Source organism: Chelonia mydas, chromosome 4, assembly GCF_015237465.2.
Source record: "Chelonia mydas isolate rCheMyd1 chromosome 4, rCheMyd1.pri.v2, whole genome shotgun sequence".
NCBI classification, from domain to species: Eukaryota; Metazoa; Chordata; order Testudines; family Cheloniidae; genus Chelonia; species Chelonia mydas.
This window is the reverse complement of record NC_057852.1, coordinates 107,132,682-107,148,902: the sequence shown is the minus strand read 5'-3', so window position 1 is coordinate 107,148,902 and position 16,221 is coordinate 107,132,682. Positions and strand designations below refer to the sequence as shown.

Below are 16,221 nucleotides of genomic sequence, written 5' to 3'. Positions count from 1 at the left end.
GCTCTCTCCCTGAGACAATGGGAGCTGCTGCAGGTGCAACTGGTTTATGATGACACTACATACTGAATACATAACAAACTGAAGGTACCAAACATAACTGCAGAACATTTCCCACAACAGAAAAAAATAAAGGTCTTGTTTAACCATCTCCACCTGCCTTTTCATTTTTAAAAAAGTTGTGTCTTTGTCTCTTTTTAATTAGCTGTATTCAAAAGCCTAGTTTGCAAAATATAAGTGCTAGATATGAGTCATGCTGTCCTGCTAGTTATAGTCACAAAACCATAACTGGTCATTCTCCTTGCTATGAAATATTCATTTTCATTGTTAAGTTATTTGCAAACTTGATTATTCTAAATGCTAAATGAATGTAGTTATTATCAAGCTACAGAGATTTTGCTGAGAGAAAAGACAAAAAGAGGCTGCAAGAGGTTATTTTTCAGATACTAAATGCATTCCAAAAATTGTAACAAGTCACAGGAAAACACTTGGCTTATTTGACAATTTATCATTGCCGGATTTGAAAAAAAGTACAGATTTCCCTGCTTGTGTTTAAGTTGCAAATCACATCACACTGTCATATTTTCATCAAACATGAATGACAAAAAGTGACATTGTTTCTACTTTACTTAATTAAAAAAACCCACAACAAAATACCCTATGACTATAGAAAGCCTTTTCCTACAAATGATTAAATTAACGGTATTACTTGGCTCTCACCATGAAAAAAACCTAATTTCCTTCCCAATTATATGCTGATTTAATGATAAAACTGCAGTAAATTATTAAGATCTGGGGCAAAGGTCATTACCTCTACCCTCAGAACAGTCAACTGTGAAATAATGTTGGGCACCCGACTGACTGAAGTGGAGTAGATTCTTATTAATTATTATCAGTGGATCCATGCTTGGTGGAATATTCTCCTTCAATACCTACTTATAATTGTGTTCATTGACTGTACAGAATCCATCATTTTTTTTAAGTTCCATTCACACCTTTTATAGAAATGTATTTACACTGGAACATTTGTATATTGCTGTTTTGGATATTTTGACCTGCTCGTGTTGTTTCTATTTTCTACAATTCCACCTCACTACGTTTGCTTCAAATTAGCAAGTTAACTGATAAATACAAACTGTAACCTTTGTGGTGATTTCATACTAGCTTTAGAGATGGGAGAACTTTCCTAGCACATAATGTACCAGCAACAACTAATAATAGTATAGCGCTTTACTAAAGGCCTGTCCACACACTGGCTTGACCTGCTCTTGCAGCAACAATTTTCCAGAATGGATGTCAAGGAATGTTCTGACCAAACTGTACTTGAAAACCATTTTCCCAGCACGATTCTAGATCACATGGTTTAAACAAGGGTTCTCAGTCTGTTATGGAGAGGCTTACCTTTTAAAGACCTGTCTAGCTCAAATTTTACCATGAACTTGCCCATTAGATATCTTTTATCAATGTCCTTAAACGCGGTTTGTAACCAACCATATATGTAATGCAAAACAAAGTTCCAATAGTATATCATGATAGAAAATAGTTTTGAAGTGATCATAAGCAATTGTGTAAACAGAGGGTTTTAAATTATGGGATTAGATTCTCCTATTGTTCATGCAGAGCAAAGAGCGCTGGCAGACCCACATCTATCAAGGAAGCAGGCAATGGCCACAAACTGCCTTCCAACAGGTGGGTAGCTTACGGAGGCTACGCCAAAGTAAAAGATGGGTTCATATAATTGTGCAGTCTTTACACATGAATACGCAGCCTCTAATGGATGCTGACAGTAGAAATTAAAGCTACTCTCCCCCTGAGGAAACCTGGATTCTTACACCTCTCTGTGCTAGTTTCAGTGACTTTCACCTCTAATGCTTCGTAAATGCTAAAAGCTGAACAAATGTGTTTCCTAGGCAGTTACTGAGGACACACTCATTACAAGTAGACTTTTCAAACTAATTAGATTGCCCTACAGCATCATGTGAAACAAAAGATCTCCTCAGTCAGAGAGATCTTATGGTAAAGACTTCAGGCCTCCTTGGCACTGTTTTCCACCCCCCCCTCAGGAGGCCAGCACTCTGTTGACTGCCATTTCTCTTCCTCTGCTTCCCGAGCATGCCGTCTCTGCTTCGCTGTGCTTCCAAAATTCTGCCTTTTCTTCTTCCAGGACCCTATCTCTAGTCCCGCAATCTTTTTCTGCACACATCATTCACTAGGTCTCTTTCTTCTAATACCCTTTTCTCTCACCCATACCATTTGTCCTTTTGGTCCCTTTAGCCCTCACCTCCTCTCTATGGTTCAAACTTTCCAAAGTGGCTACTGCTTTTAGTTTCCTTCATTTCTGGGTGCCCCTCTTCAAACATCATAAGTTGTCTCCAGTTGCACATTCAAAAACTGAGGCATCCAAAATCTGAGTTGACTTTTGAGAAATTTGGCCCAACTTCCTTCACCTATACCACTGATCAACAGGGAACTGTACTTACCCCCCGCTCCCCCTCCCCCACACACAAGTACTGTATGTTGCTGATACTCAACAGATTTAGCTACTTTATCAGAGGAGATGCTACAGTCTAATGATGAGCAAACCATTAGGTTTTACAAATCACAAACAATGTGTCTCAGCAAGTTACAGTTTACAAACCAGTTTTCATGGAATTGAAACTCATTTCCACTACCTGCCCCAGGAGTCATACAACTTTTTTTTAATGTAAGATAAGCCTGTGCTTTGTATAAAGGACAGAAGAACACTGCTCAGAAGCTAAGTTAGCACAAATGGGTGTCCTCTATAAAGTATACATACTGTATTAATTTTTTATTAGAAATGTTCTCTCTACCCCTCTTCACTTTGCATTTGTTTACCACTCTTCCAGCCATGTGCTGCATTTTTGCCCTGTTCGATTTTTTTCTTCTCTGCTCCTTTTTCCTACCAGTCGGCTCTAAGCAGAACCAGAACCCAATAACATCTTGAACCTGTGACGTTCCAGAGAGTCAAAAATGGGTAAAAGATCTTTGTCTATCTCCAATACTGGTACAATGGCCTCAGTCCTCCACCACTGAAGATAATGGGAGTTTGATCAAGATCGGGTCTAAAAACAGATACTTTCACATACTTTGAGCCCAACTATACAGCCCTTACTCACACTGATAAATACTTATAGACATGAGTAACCCCACTGCCCTGAAGATGAACAGTTACCAGATTAAGTGCTCATCAGTGGGAGTACGGGTTTCACAGTCATGGCCCTTTATGACTGAAAGTTTTGGGGAAGATTTTCAAAAGTGCCTAAATCCTATTGAAAGTTAGACTCCTAACTATCTTTGGCATTTCTGAAATCTCCCCTTAATAAACATTATGAAATTATTTATTAGTGAATATTATTAAAACAAGACAAGAGTAAGGGATTTGTCACCACCAAAAAATTGACTGTATAGAAATATGCTTGTTATAAGAGGTTTTTCCCAACTTTTGGAACACATGTTTTTCCAGAACGTATATTCATTATAAACAGCAAAAAAAAAAAAAAAAAAAAAACCAGTTTGTCAGCCTCGTTAAAAGTAGTACGACCAATGTCTTTCATTCCAGTATCACTGTTTTAAAGAAAAACTAATCTCTAAAGAAATGTACCCATTTTCTTATATCACACCTGCGAGTTTGGAATTTTTCAGTTTGGGGAGGCGGAACCACATAAAGGAGTCAGTTTCGTATAGAAAGCTTTATAAGGGATTGAGAGCAGATTTCGGGGGGGGGGGGGGAGGAACAGGGAAATTCCTGCTAGTAAGGAAGACAGACCCCAGTTTCACAAGTTGCTGCACATGAGCAGACTCTTATACCTGAGCAGAGCTCCATTATGGTCAGTGGTGCTCTATACCAGCACAGGAAACTGCCTGCATAGAGTCTGTTGCAGGACTGGGACCACAGATCACTGTTGATACCTCTTTGTTACAGCAATGGGATGGGAATCACTGAGTTATTTTTCTCTTTTAAAAATCCATTTTTCTTAAGTCCCTAGGAAGCACGAGAGACTGACTGTGAGTACTAGGGGCAGGTGTCTTGCAAGCTCTTCAATTGCATTCCCACTCAGTCTGGCCCCAAGTGTTCAAAAGCACCATTTCCATACAGCAGGCTGAACACTTTACTGTTATTGCACTTTTCCGTGTGTGCAATTGCTCTTTCAATACAAGAAACAGCCAGGCAACAGTTCCAGAGGTGGGATTTCCAAAAGCACCTAAGGGATAAGACTGGTGCTCCTAACTCTCGTAAGTGCTTTGGAAAATCCCATCCAGATTCTCCTGGTTACATTTATTAGCATTAGTCGTAACTTAATTTCCCTTAAGCTCTCATAATAACTTCTAGAAACTTCTGTTCAATGAGCAATATTTTTCTGACTTGTTCTGAGCAGGGCCTAAGTAGGATAAGCCCAGTATCTGGTATCATATGGGGCATACTAGGTACCTTGCTGTAACCCTGGGGTAATATTTTTAGGAGCTAAGACTGTTCTAACATTCTCATCTAAAGTACTCTTAAGGTGTAAGGTGTATTAAGAGTTAAGCTGTTTTTGGCAGGGACTCTGACTCCCTCTGTATCTGTACAATGCTGGGTACACTATTGGTGCTCGGTACTGTAAATACTAACATATATGACTATTAACAATATTAAATCTATGTTTAGATGGATTGCTCTCTAAGGCAAATTAATTCTGTACATTTCTAAAGGGGAGCATAACACCATTTTCATAGATATCACCTAAAGAGCCCCATATCCACCCACTCAGCCAAAAAATGGGCATCATTTAAAGTTTTGCCTTATTGCACATTAAAGAGTCCCTGGTGTGCTCAAGGTGCATTTGTACTAGTCTATGAGGACTTGGCTAAACCTCTCTAACAAACCATTACAGGGTTATGCATTTTCTTCTCTCCTGAGATGACACATATTTGAACTGGACATGCTGCCATTTTCACTGATTCGACGTGTCATATGTTCATATACAGCTGACATAACAGTTGAGAAATGCTGCCTTCTACAGGTAGTACTTATAGCAGAAGTGGGCAAACTACGGCCTGCAGGACCATCCTGCCCGGCCCTTCAGCTCCCCACCAGGGAGGTTAGCCCGCATCCCCTCCCCTGCTGTCCTCCCTCCCCCGCAGACATGCCGCCTTGAGGACAGCGCTCTGGGCAGCAGGGCTGCACGCTCCTACAGGGCAGTGCAGCAGCGTGTCTGGCTCTGGCCGGGGGCTGCGGTGGCTAGACATGCTGCTCTGAGTAGCATGATAAGGGGGCTTGGGCCTGGGTAAGGGGCAGGAGGTTCTGGGGGGGGCGGTCAGGGGACAGGGAATGGGGGGGAGTTGGATAAGCATGGCAGTCCTGGGGGGGGGGCCTTTCAGGGGGTGGGGGTGTGGATAGGGAGTCAGGGGATGGAGAATGGGGGGGTTGGATAGCGTGGGAGTTCCGGAGGGCCTGTCAGGGGGCGGGGGTGTGGATAAGGGACAGGGAGTAGGGGATGGGGTCCTGGGGGGCACTTAGAGGCGGGAGTCCCGGGAGGGGGCGGTTAGGGGACAAGGAGCAGGGGGGGTTGGATGGGTCGGGGGTTCTGAGGGGGGCAGTCAGGGGGCGGGAAGTGGGAGGAGGCGGATAGGGGGCAGAGGCCAGGCTGTTTGGGGAGGCACAGCCTTCCCTACCCGGTCCTCCATATAGTTTTGCAACCCCAATGAGGCCTTCGGGCCAAAAAGTTTGCCCACCACTGACTTATAGGGAAGGGTTATTGTATAGGAAGCATACAGTTATGCACATTTTTGTTTCCTTAAAAAAAATGTGTGTATGCAAAGGTAGTGCTTGCAAAGGATGAGTTTAAAAACCATGGAAATTGAGTCCTTGGTATATCTACAGGATGGGTGATAGCAGAGGAAGCGTCCAGACCTCAACTCTGGACTGTAAAGGACAGCTCAGGCTCAGTAGCCATTCATTCCTTAACCATTCTGCTGATAGGAGTGCCAATTCAACTCAGTTTTGGAGATGGTTTTGCAACGTGGTCACTTGTTCATGGGGCTGGGATCTCCAAGCACAAACCAAAATGTTGGGAAGTTCCCATTGCTACGGGCGAGCACGACACCCTTCCCTACCAGCTCCACTTCAAAGCATTACTGTATCTAATGGGGGGGGGAGGGGGGAAATATCACATAGCTTTCTAACTTTGTCTGTTCCGTAAAGTGGCTAGGAAAATGGTTTCACTGGAGTGTACACAGCCCAGTACTGAAAAGAACAGTAACCTTTAAATGCTCTAAAATCAAGTCTTGTTTTACACAAAACAGCTATAGTAAAGTCAACGTGAATGAAGCACCTTTGAGTGAAGGAACAGAGGGAAAGGCAGTGGACAGCTTTAGTGCCTCCTAGCAATTTTTGTTAATAAACTAGAGATGACAGACAGCCTTACCGACACATCTCTCATGTTCAAATAAAAACTTCCTCAGACAGAGCTCCATGGAATTGAGTCAGCCTTTTTTCTTGGGCCTCGCTCTTGGCATTTTTTATATTAAAATGAAGTATAAGGTGGAAATAATTCTACATGGTAGTCATTTGACCTAATTGTTGTAATATGGGGCATAGATATGGTTTTTATGAGCACAAAGGAAAATACAATATACAAAAACAATGGGAATTAAAAATCTGATTTTGCACCATATAAAGGGCCAGGTTGTGCCTGACTTCTGAGTAAGCAAGTATGGGGAAGGAAAGAGTGTGGAAAGGGTAGAAGACGTTTATCCCATTCAGCAGCTGGCACCAGCTTAGGCCACGTCTACACTACCCGCCAGATCGATCCCCGATCACTCTGCTGTCGACTCCGGAACTTCACCAGGGCGAGAGGCAGAAGCGGAGTCGACAGGGGAGCAGTGGCTGTCGATCCGGCGCCGCGAGGATGCGAAGTAAGTGATTCTAAGTCGATCTAAGATACGTCAATTTCAGCTATGCTATTCTCGTAGCTGAAGTTGCGTATCTTAGATCGACTATGTCCATAATAGGTTAATGTTTGCTACTTATTTCATAAATATGTACCAGCCCTATCCTGAAAGCTCTTCTGTATGTCTGCTCTTTCATCATTTCAATGTCAAAATCATGAGCCATAAGGGAGACCCAGTTAAAGTTCAAATCTATGTCAGGCAACAAGTAAAATGAATTTGCTGGTCTCATGTTTGTTCCTAGTGAATATCTTCCCCACTGTAAAACTCCCAGGCAAGCTGACACAATTGAGCAATATTTGCATTCTCTGCTTAATAGAACTCCACACCTGGAACAGCAGATCTGGACTGAGATGCATGAGCAGAAGCAATGCCTGCACCAAACCCTTGACATGGCTGTAGCATCAGTCTTTCACTCATATTCACAGATTTACCCTTCCTCTCCCACCAGAAAAGAACCAACCACCCAGCCAAAAATAGGAAGCTGCTTAATTTGAAGTTTATTTTAATTTATGAATTTCAAGTAGAACTTGCAAGTAAAAAAAAAGGTAAGCAAACCAAAACCAGAGAGCACTTCATCATAATATTATTACCAATTTATTAAACTAAAACTGCATACAATGGAGAAATGACTAAGAAGCATCCCCAAGGGTTTTGTGAAGGTATATCTCCAGCTGTTTCATTCTCATATGCAACCCTGTTTACAAAGAAATGGAAAAACGTTTGTGCTCCAGCTCAAGATAATATTACATTGTTTGCAGATTTTCTTTTAAAGCTGAATGGGAGTGTACAAAACCAACCACAGACATATACTTTAGAGATAGAGTGCTGACAGTTTTAGGATAGGGTGGGGGAAACACATGGTAAAGGTTAATCCGAGCCCCGGACAATGCTATAAATCGTAGCATAGCTGGCAATTCCTGCCCAATATACATGTTCAATTTTGTCTCCCATGAAAGGGATGCAGGTACTAAATAACAACATGTTTGATTTTCATTTAGCCATTTTAATGATAGGGGATATTAACCAGTACAGATAATTTATCTTCAGATTTATTTTATACCAGAGAAAATGCCTTACCAATTTTTTTTAAAAAGTCATTTACACAGGGGAATAAATCTTCCCAAACAATAAGTGGGAAAGTCATATTTCTTTAATTTTGCTAAAGTCTAAAAATGCTCATCTAACAGTGAAATAGACAGTAAAGGTATTTTAATCAAGGATATAAAAGGTTCTCTTCTAAATAAAAGGCACAGCTTTATTTCAAAAAATCTCATCTGATTTAGAGAGCAGTATCTTTTATACATTTTGTTCAAAATCTCTGATAAACCAGGAGAGAGACATGTAATTTTTACATCACCCTCATTTTTAGATCAGTCCCAATGCTAAAAATAGACAGAACCTAACCTTTCAAATATCTGTACTGCTGCATACCAGAAACGTAAGCTTTCTATGCTTCTTATGGCTTTCAGTGCCTTGTGCTGTGCTTGTCTTCTCTATTACATTATCCCAAGTTGCATATTGCGCCAAAGCACGACAGGAGTTGCTAGCTGCGATGTGCAGTGCATTGCAATATGTGGACTAAGGACGAGCAGCAAGATCATTTAAAGCAGTATTTCTTCTTTGTTGTGCTGTTTGAGTTCACAGCATAAAGGACACTGTGGCAAAACTGAACATGAGAACTTAAGATATGAAAATGAAGCTGTGCTGGCTGATCCCAGAGTTCTGCTTAGGAAAGCCCTGCTCTGTGTTTTGCAAGACACCAACTTTTTTAAAGTATAAAAAGGAGAGAGGAAAGAAGAAAGGATGTATTCAAATCATTACTGTTTTATCGTTTACTTTGCTTCAGATCCATTTCTAAATATTTAATAATGGGACTTCTCCAACAGCACATTCAACATTGACTTACTATTCGGTGAGGAATTATTACATGGCAGAGCACACGACTATTTCCTGACATTTTGTTTTGTGTATAATAACTGTGCTTGGCTTTAGCAAAAAGGATCAAATTTATCCCTGGTGTAATTCCAATGACTGGAGTGCTAAAGGAATTGAAAAGTCAATGGAATTTAAGGTGATGGAGTTACACTAGGGATAAATCTGGCCCAGTTTTTGTAGACTCTTACTTCCATTTTACATTCTTCACTGTCTCTTACACTACAAGAAGTATAGTTTCATCTTCATTACTGCTCTCTGTTTATCAGGTTTTCATGCCAGACCATTACTTATTATGGGGTAAGTCAGTGAAGTAATATTTCAGGTTGTACCTGGTGCCTTTTAGTTTTTCTGTGAATTTTGCTAACAGGAAATCAAAATAAACTTTGTGCTGGTAGTTACCTGCATATTCCTTTGGAGGAACTAGCAAAAACAAGATCTGAAGGCCTTGTTTTTCTTTGTTTACTGTCATACTCTTCTGCACTGATTCTCTGAGTCAAAAGTTTATCAAGCTTTTTAACAGATCAAAAATGAACAAATAACTTAAATGGGTCATAAATATGCAAACAAAGAAGCAATGGACTCCAATTAGCTTTCAAAGAGTTTGGATGGAGAATGTCTTAACTGTTGACAAAGAGGCAAGAACAGAAAACAAAGCCATAGAAATAAAAACTATTCAATAAAAAATCGATTTCATTATCACCACCTATACAACTTAATTTTCTTGGCATCCATATCCCTAATGCAGGTTTGTGATAGATTGTACAATCACTTTTTAATTAAGCCTTACTGCGCTTTGTATTAAGAACAACGCAGTAGACGTTATGGCATAATATATCTACCAAAATATTTAGTGCTTATCCTTTGCATTTTGGAATTTAAAAGTTGTTCTCTTAGGAGGTGGTATCAGTATTTAACAACATATTTGACAGCAAGTGTATGAAACAAAAGCTTCATGCTTAATCTAAGCATGTCAAAACTGAAACCCTTTAAAATAATTGCTTTCTGAATATATGGTACTTTCATTGCCTTATTTTATTATTGCCCAGCTTTCAACATCTTAAGATGCAAAACTTGTTCCATCTCTTTCATACTGATGAGATACGAAGAAACATGATGTTAGAAAGTGACATTTGACCAATACACTTGAATGGCATATAAAAATGGAGGTCATCATGTTACAAAAGAGACTTAACAAGAAGCTGTAGAAGACTGGAAACTTCCTGGGATGATGATTTTTTTTTCTCAGTTCTCATTTGGTATATCATACTCTGCTACATGTGGTGGGGCAGATCCTGAAGGAGAATAACAGCTTTTCTTCCAGTAGAGCATTCGCACTTTTCAGAGGGCAACATTCACTTTAATTACTAAAATGTACCCGCCTTCTTCTTCCAAGGAAGAAAAGACTGTTGTTGCATATATAATGTGGCTTTAGTTTTTAATGCCAGAAATGAATCAGTAAACATAGTTACATTATGGTATACTATTTCTTATGCTGTACCCATAGTAACCAAATTAATCTCAAGGCACTGCTGGTATTAATTCAATCTGAAGCTTGTACTGTGGGTTTCACATAGGTGCCTTCATCCTATTCTTCTTCTCAACGAATAAAATGGTAATATATAGCAATATATTTATTTCTGGTTCAGTTCAAGTTGAGGAGTGCAGTACTTTGCACAAACCTAATTAATATCAATCATATATTACGGCACTGAGGGCTTTAGTATACAAGAGAATTCTGCGATAACATATGGGAATGGAATAGATGATCCAGCAGCTCCTTTCCAGGCCTAACTTCTGTGCTCTAGGAGATGACAAAGAGAACCACAGGCTAGTCATCCTTCTATAAGGGCTGAATTAGGGCAATTTGGGGCTATAAATTCATATTTTCAAGCATTTCTTGATAGCCATGACGACTAGATACATACTTCTAAAAATGAAAGTGGAGATTTTTGTCTCATCATGTGATCCCAAGAGCCCATACTAGGCATTGGCCCATAGCAAGGGATTTTCAAAGTGCTTAAGTCACTTAGGATAATAAGTCCCATTGATTTTAAAGAGCATTTTTGCTTCTTAGTGATTTGGGTGTTTTTGAAATTTCCACCTATAGGCCTCATTCCAGTCCTTCCTTCTACTAATGCACATGACCCTTCTGCCAAAGCAATAGGACCAGATTGTGTCACATTTACTCACATTGAGTAGTATCCGATGCAGCAAGCAGTCCCAACAAAATCACTGAGGCAACCCCATCATAAGTAAGGGTAGGAGAATGTAGCCCATAAGGATGAAATTGCTGACTTCTATAAAAATTCTGACAATTAGGCCATATGTAGCTGTTCAGAGTGAAAAGAAGGTCACTCCCCAATTGTGGGATGGGCCACTTGGCTGCAATAGACTACAGCTGAATATTGTCTGGAGTTCTTCTGTGTTCGCTGTGTGAGGGTTCATGTATCCACAGGTCCACTGGCCTTTCACCCAGCCCACCTCAAGTTTGCCCTGAGTCAGCACAGGGTCCACTTCTCTAGTGCACAATATGTTCAAAAGTTCTCCACGTGAAACTGCTTCACCCAACTTGTTGTGTAGAGCTGCACCAGTGATTCTCTGGCACAGAGAGCCTTAGATGACCCTCTGCCAGTGTGTCCCCAAGGGCCAGATTTTGCAGTCACTGTGCATACAAAACTCCCATTGATTACAGGTTATGTCTTTATAAGAAAACATTACAACTCTTAGGGCCAAATTTTGCAGTCACATGTTCCCATTTGACTCCCACTGCCTTGAGTGAGAGCCGAACGGTGAATCCAAGGGCATAATATAGTCCTTCATTTTCACCAATTGCTACTGAATAAGAATTCCCAGAACTGCTCAAAAACTTGCTAGTTCAAGCTTGAGTCCCTGTTACTATTTCAGACTCTTCTCTTCTTCCACAAATTAGATACTTTGCTGGCTTCAAAAAGCGAGACGGAAAATACATCCCCAAATATGCACACTTCTGATCATTCCAAAGGGGAAACAACACCAAGTAGCTTAAAATGCTTGTTAGTGAAAGTCTTTTCCATATCATGCAAATAGCAGACAAAAATATCTTCTAGGCAATTGATATACATACAAATATTGGTTATTTTAAACAGTAATTTCTTATTGAGGACATTTCACTGCATTAGATAATATTCAAATTCCTCAAGATTTGCATGGAAAAGGAGTTGGAGGGCACATGATCAGTCATTTAACTATTACGTAAATGAATCTATCATAAGATCACACGGCTTTCAAGTGAGTTCAAACACATATTTAATGCATAAAGATATGATGAAGAAACTAGTCAACTCACAGGTCTCAAAGCCCAATCTCAATCAGATACGGGCTTGGTGTAAATATGTATAGTATCATGTGCTTTCCAACAGCCTTATGTCTCCACGGAGCAGTCTGACATAAGCAACAGAGACAGGTGGTTCCCTTTCCAATTGACGGGAGAAAAAGGAGTTAAAGGCACTGTATAAATATAGAAGTAATTTTCCTTCACATTCTGTCTATGGTTTTTGTCCTTTAATGACACTTTATTGCATGACCAATTCTCATAACATCCTTGCTACAAATCACTGAGTGTATGTAAACTGGCTTCATGTCCCCAGATATTTATAACCGTAATGTAGTGGAAATTGATAGTGTTTGGCAGCATTGGTTTTGGAGTGCTGACAATTTTTCCCTTTTGGTTTGCTAAGAAAGGATTCCCAAGTAGCCATGAAACCCCAGTTTCCTTGCCTTAAATATATCCCTTTTATATGGTAGCTCGCTGTTACTAATAACTCCCAAAGGAATGACAAACAACAGTCAAGTCATGGTGCGATCACATGCATAGAGCAGGTCACAACTGATTTTATCCAGTCTGACTTTGAAAGCTATAATGGTATGAGATGTGCTAAACCCCACACACTTACAGTTGTTTGCTTTTGAACTTTGCATTATCGGAATAAGAGCATACTGCAACCTGTGTATAAAATTACCTATTTCAGCTTTTTTTTTCCCTATCTGAACATAGATACTTTTACACTGTGACAGCTACTGGCTCTTAAACCATTTTCTTTTGTTGCATTTCCTTAGAAACACAAATCTTTTTCCTTGGCAGCAGTTGCTGTAAGTGCTGTACCACATGCCCAAACTAGTTCTCACTCACAGCTTTAATTCACAGTAAGTGGCACGAAAGGAGGTCAACACTTCTCAAAAACCACTTTCAGTTCTTTGCTGCTTCAGTATCTATTCTAGAAAGCCTTCCTCCCTAACAGAAAGTTGTTTCTCATATTGAGACCCTTGCTTTCATTACTGGCATATTTATGAAAGGACTGCAGAATATACAACGCAGGAACTGGTGATTATGCATGAAATCACACGCATCGCCTTCTCTTTCGCAGAATCCTGAAAATATTAACGAGACAATACGCTTCCCCAATAAAAAAGAAAATGTTCTTAAGATGCCGTTCTTCTTTGAAAAGTGACTATGTGCAGATGGCATCTTGGGGTTCCATGTTTATTGTTATGTCTCACTCCCAATCCAATTTTCTCACTTAACAAAATGATTATGTTCAAACTGTCAACCTGTGAACACATCCTGAGATACGAATATCAATCAGAATTCTTTCTGGCACATGCAGCATCAGGAAACAGAAAGGTCCTGCGGATCATATTCTGCTCTCATTTACATCTATGCAACTCTGCTGCCTTCAGTGAGGGCAGATTTTGGTCCTGCAAATTCGGCCTTGAGATACACAGGTTCAACATTAATTGGTTTTATTGGAAGTTCTGTTCATACATCACAGAGCAGACTTTGGCTCTTAACTAACAATTTGATAGATGATGCATGAGCCAGAATTGAATCTAGCTCCTTTTCCTTTAACTTCATTGGCTCTGCAATACTACCACAAGTAAAAAAGTAGTAAAAGTATATTTATATCCCTAATATCAACAGAGCTAATGAAATAGACAGGGAGCAGATCTGCTGAGTAAGACGTTGCCATTTTTAGTTACTTTTCAGAGCAGACTGATAGTTATTGTATATTATTTAGACAGCTTCTACTTAGTCTGTTTTCTTTCTTCACTTATAACCTCTTTTGTTTAACTAATGGGATCATAATACTGGAAAAGTACTTCCTAGTCTTGGATATTTTTAATTGGATTAATAAAGTAAACAGAGAAAAGATAATCCTCTCCACAACCATTACCTTTAAAAACACAAACACATAACATTGTATGCAGGGGCATTCACAGGGCGTATGGTTTCAGACAATAACTGGATGATCAAGTTCTCCATTAATCCTGAAGACATTTTGAAAACACTGTCTCCACTTGTGTGTGTACAACTCTCCAAGGGGACACACAATTTTTAACACAGTAACGTGCAGAGATGATAAAATATACATATGCAAAACCCATTTAGACAATAGGAAATTGTGCATGTGTAATCTACTATTTAGTGTGTTAACAGGTCCCCATCTGTGCTCATTTTACAGAGGTCTGTTATATGGGTCAGTGTCATCCCCAACTAGAGAGGCTTGGCTCATGCTTTTTAACTTTGGAAGTGTTTGGTTCAATCCCCAGTATGTCAGCCAAGATGGTGGCCATCTCATGTGTAAATCCTCTCACCCATGTGTGCAAGTCTACTCAAGAAACATACACAAGCAGAGATGCCTAAGTCGAGGTTAGGTTGAGGCCCCTTTGAAAATCTTGCCCCGTACATCTAATAAACTGTATACAAGTAGACTAATCTGCAAGAGACCTGGCCTATAGTAAAACAAACACCTTCTTAATATAACAAAAACACTAATCAACATGTTACATATTAGACATACAAAGCACAAATTATCTGGTAAAGATAGCAAAACTCATATTGATTCTCAACTGTTGAGAACAGGCCACTTCCACCTTAATTGAATTGGCCTCGTTAGCACTGACCCCCCACTTGGTAAGGCAACTCCCATCATTTCATGTACTGTAATATTAATACTCATATAGTTCAGGTTACTATAGATATTTAACTATTTAAGTCAATTGAAGTTAAAGAAATTATCAGAATCAGGCCCTACAGAGCTCATTTTTTGTTCATCATAATAGATTATATGTGTACATAAAATTACAAACACAAAGCTCTGGATACAAGGAAAAAACACTCAGCAACACAAAAACAAATAAGGACCTGAGGATCCAGCCCTGGTCATTTCGAAATTCCACTCATATAGATGAACATGATGGGGAGAGTGAGGAAGGTGATTATTCTTTCAGAGGATTCCATCATATTATATGGAGAATGTAGGTACAAGGAGAAATAGAATATATACACACATAGGATCTGATCCTACCCTTTTTCCAGCTGAAGTCAATGGGAGTCTCACTGATGCCAGTGGGAGCAGGAGTCACCCCTTACTGTGGGCCAAACTCTGAGACTGCCTCACACTGAATAGTGCTTTATTCCACAAATAGCCCACGGACTTCAATAGGACTTGTGTCTGAAGATGCTATTCATTGTGAGTAAAGGACTCGGCATCTTGTCCGTATAGCTACACTTGAAGAAAAAATGCATAAGTAGGAGGAGATTTTCAAAGGCTTGAAGGGGAGTTAGGCACGAAACTTTTCAATTGATTTTTAACTTCAAAAAGCTTCCCATACATCTGTGGTTTTCTCCAAATCTTTAATGACCCTGTGAATCTACTAAGGTCCATCAATCCCGACCATGACCTACCTGAGTCTAACTTCTTTTTTTTATTTATTAATGGAGATAATGCACCTAGTACAAAATATCTGGGTGCCAGACAGGCAGATAGCCAGTTGATCAATTTCAACAAAAAAACTCCTGTATAAAATGAACTAAAAGTGAGCCCTATTTCTAGAGACACCACTTCTTATTCTAAAACTGTCCAAAAAACACAGTTTAAGGGCTGAGTCCTGCTCATGCTGAAATCAATGGGAGGCCCTCTCCGGTGCTCCAGCATCATTTATGGAAGCATAACATACCAGGGTATGATCATTCAAGAAGTGTTGATTCAGTATAGAGTGAAAAAAGGTTGCTTGGTACATAAGGGAGGAGGCAAGTACAGTAGATTCAGTGGGTGCATTGAGAGGTGTATATTATAAATCTAAATAAATAAATATGACAATATGACGGAATCTTTACAAGCGTTTAATTCTTTATATCACTGTTTAAAACATGTACATCGGTTCATCTATTGAAACAAAACCTGTTAATATATCTCTAGCCATAGGGGGAAAAATATTTGCAAATGCACAGAAGACTAGTAAATCAGAACTGCTGCTCTATTTTACAATACATTTTTTTCAATTAATTAATTTCATGAC

At 39.6% G+C, this 16,221-nt stretch overlaps 1 protein-coding gene across 1 annotated transcript in view; it reads right to left on the bottom strand.

Annotated features, from left to right (window-relative positions):
- The window catches only part of PPARGC1A (PPARG coactivator 1 alpha), a 476,597-nt gene that overhangs the window by 79,322 nt on the left and 381,054 nt on the right, over positions 1 to 16,221 (bottom strand). The window lies entirely within an intron of this gene.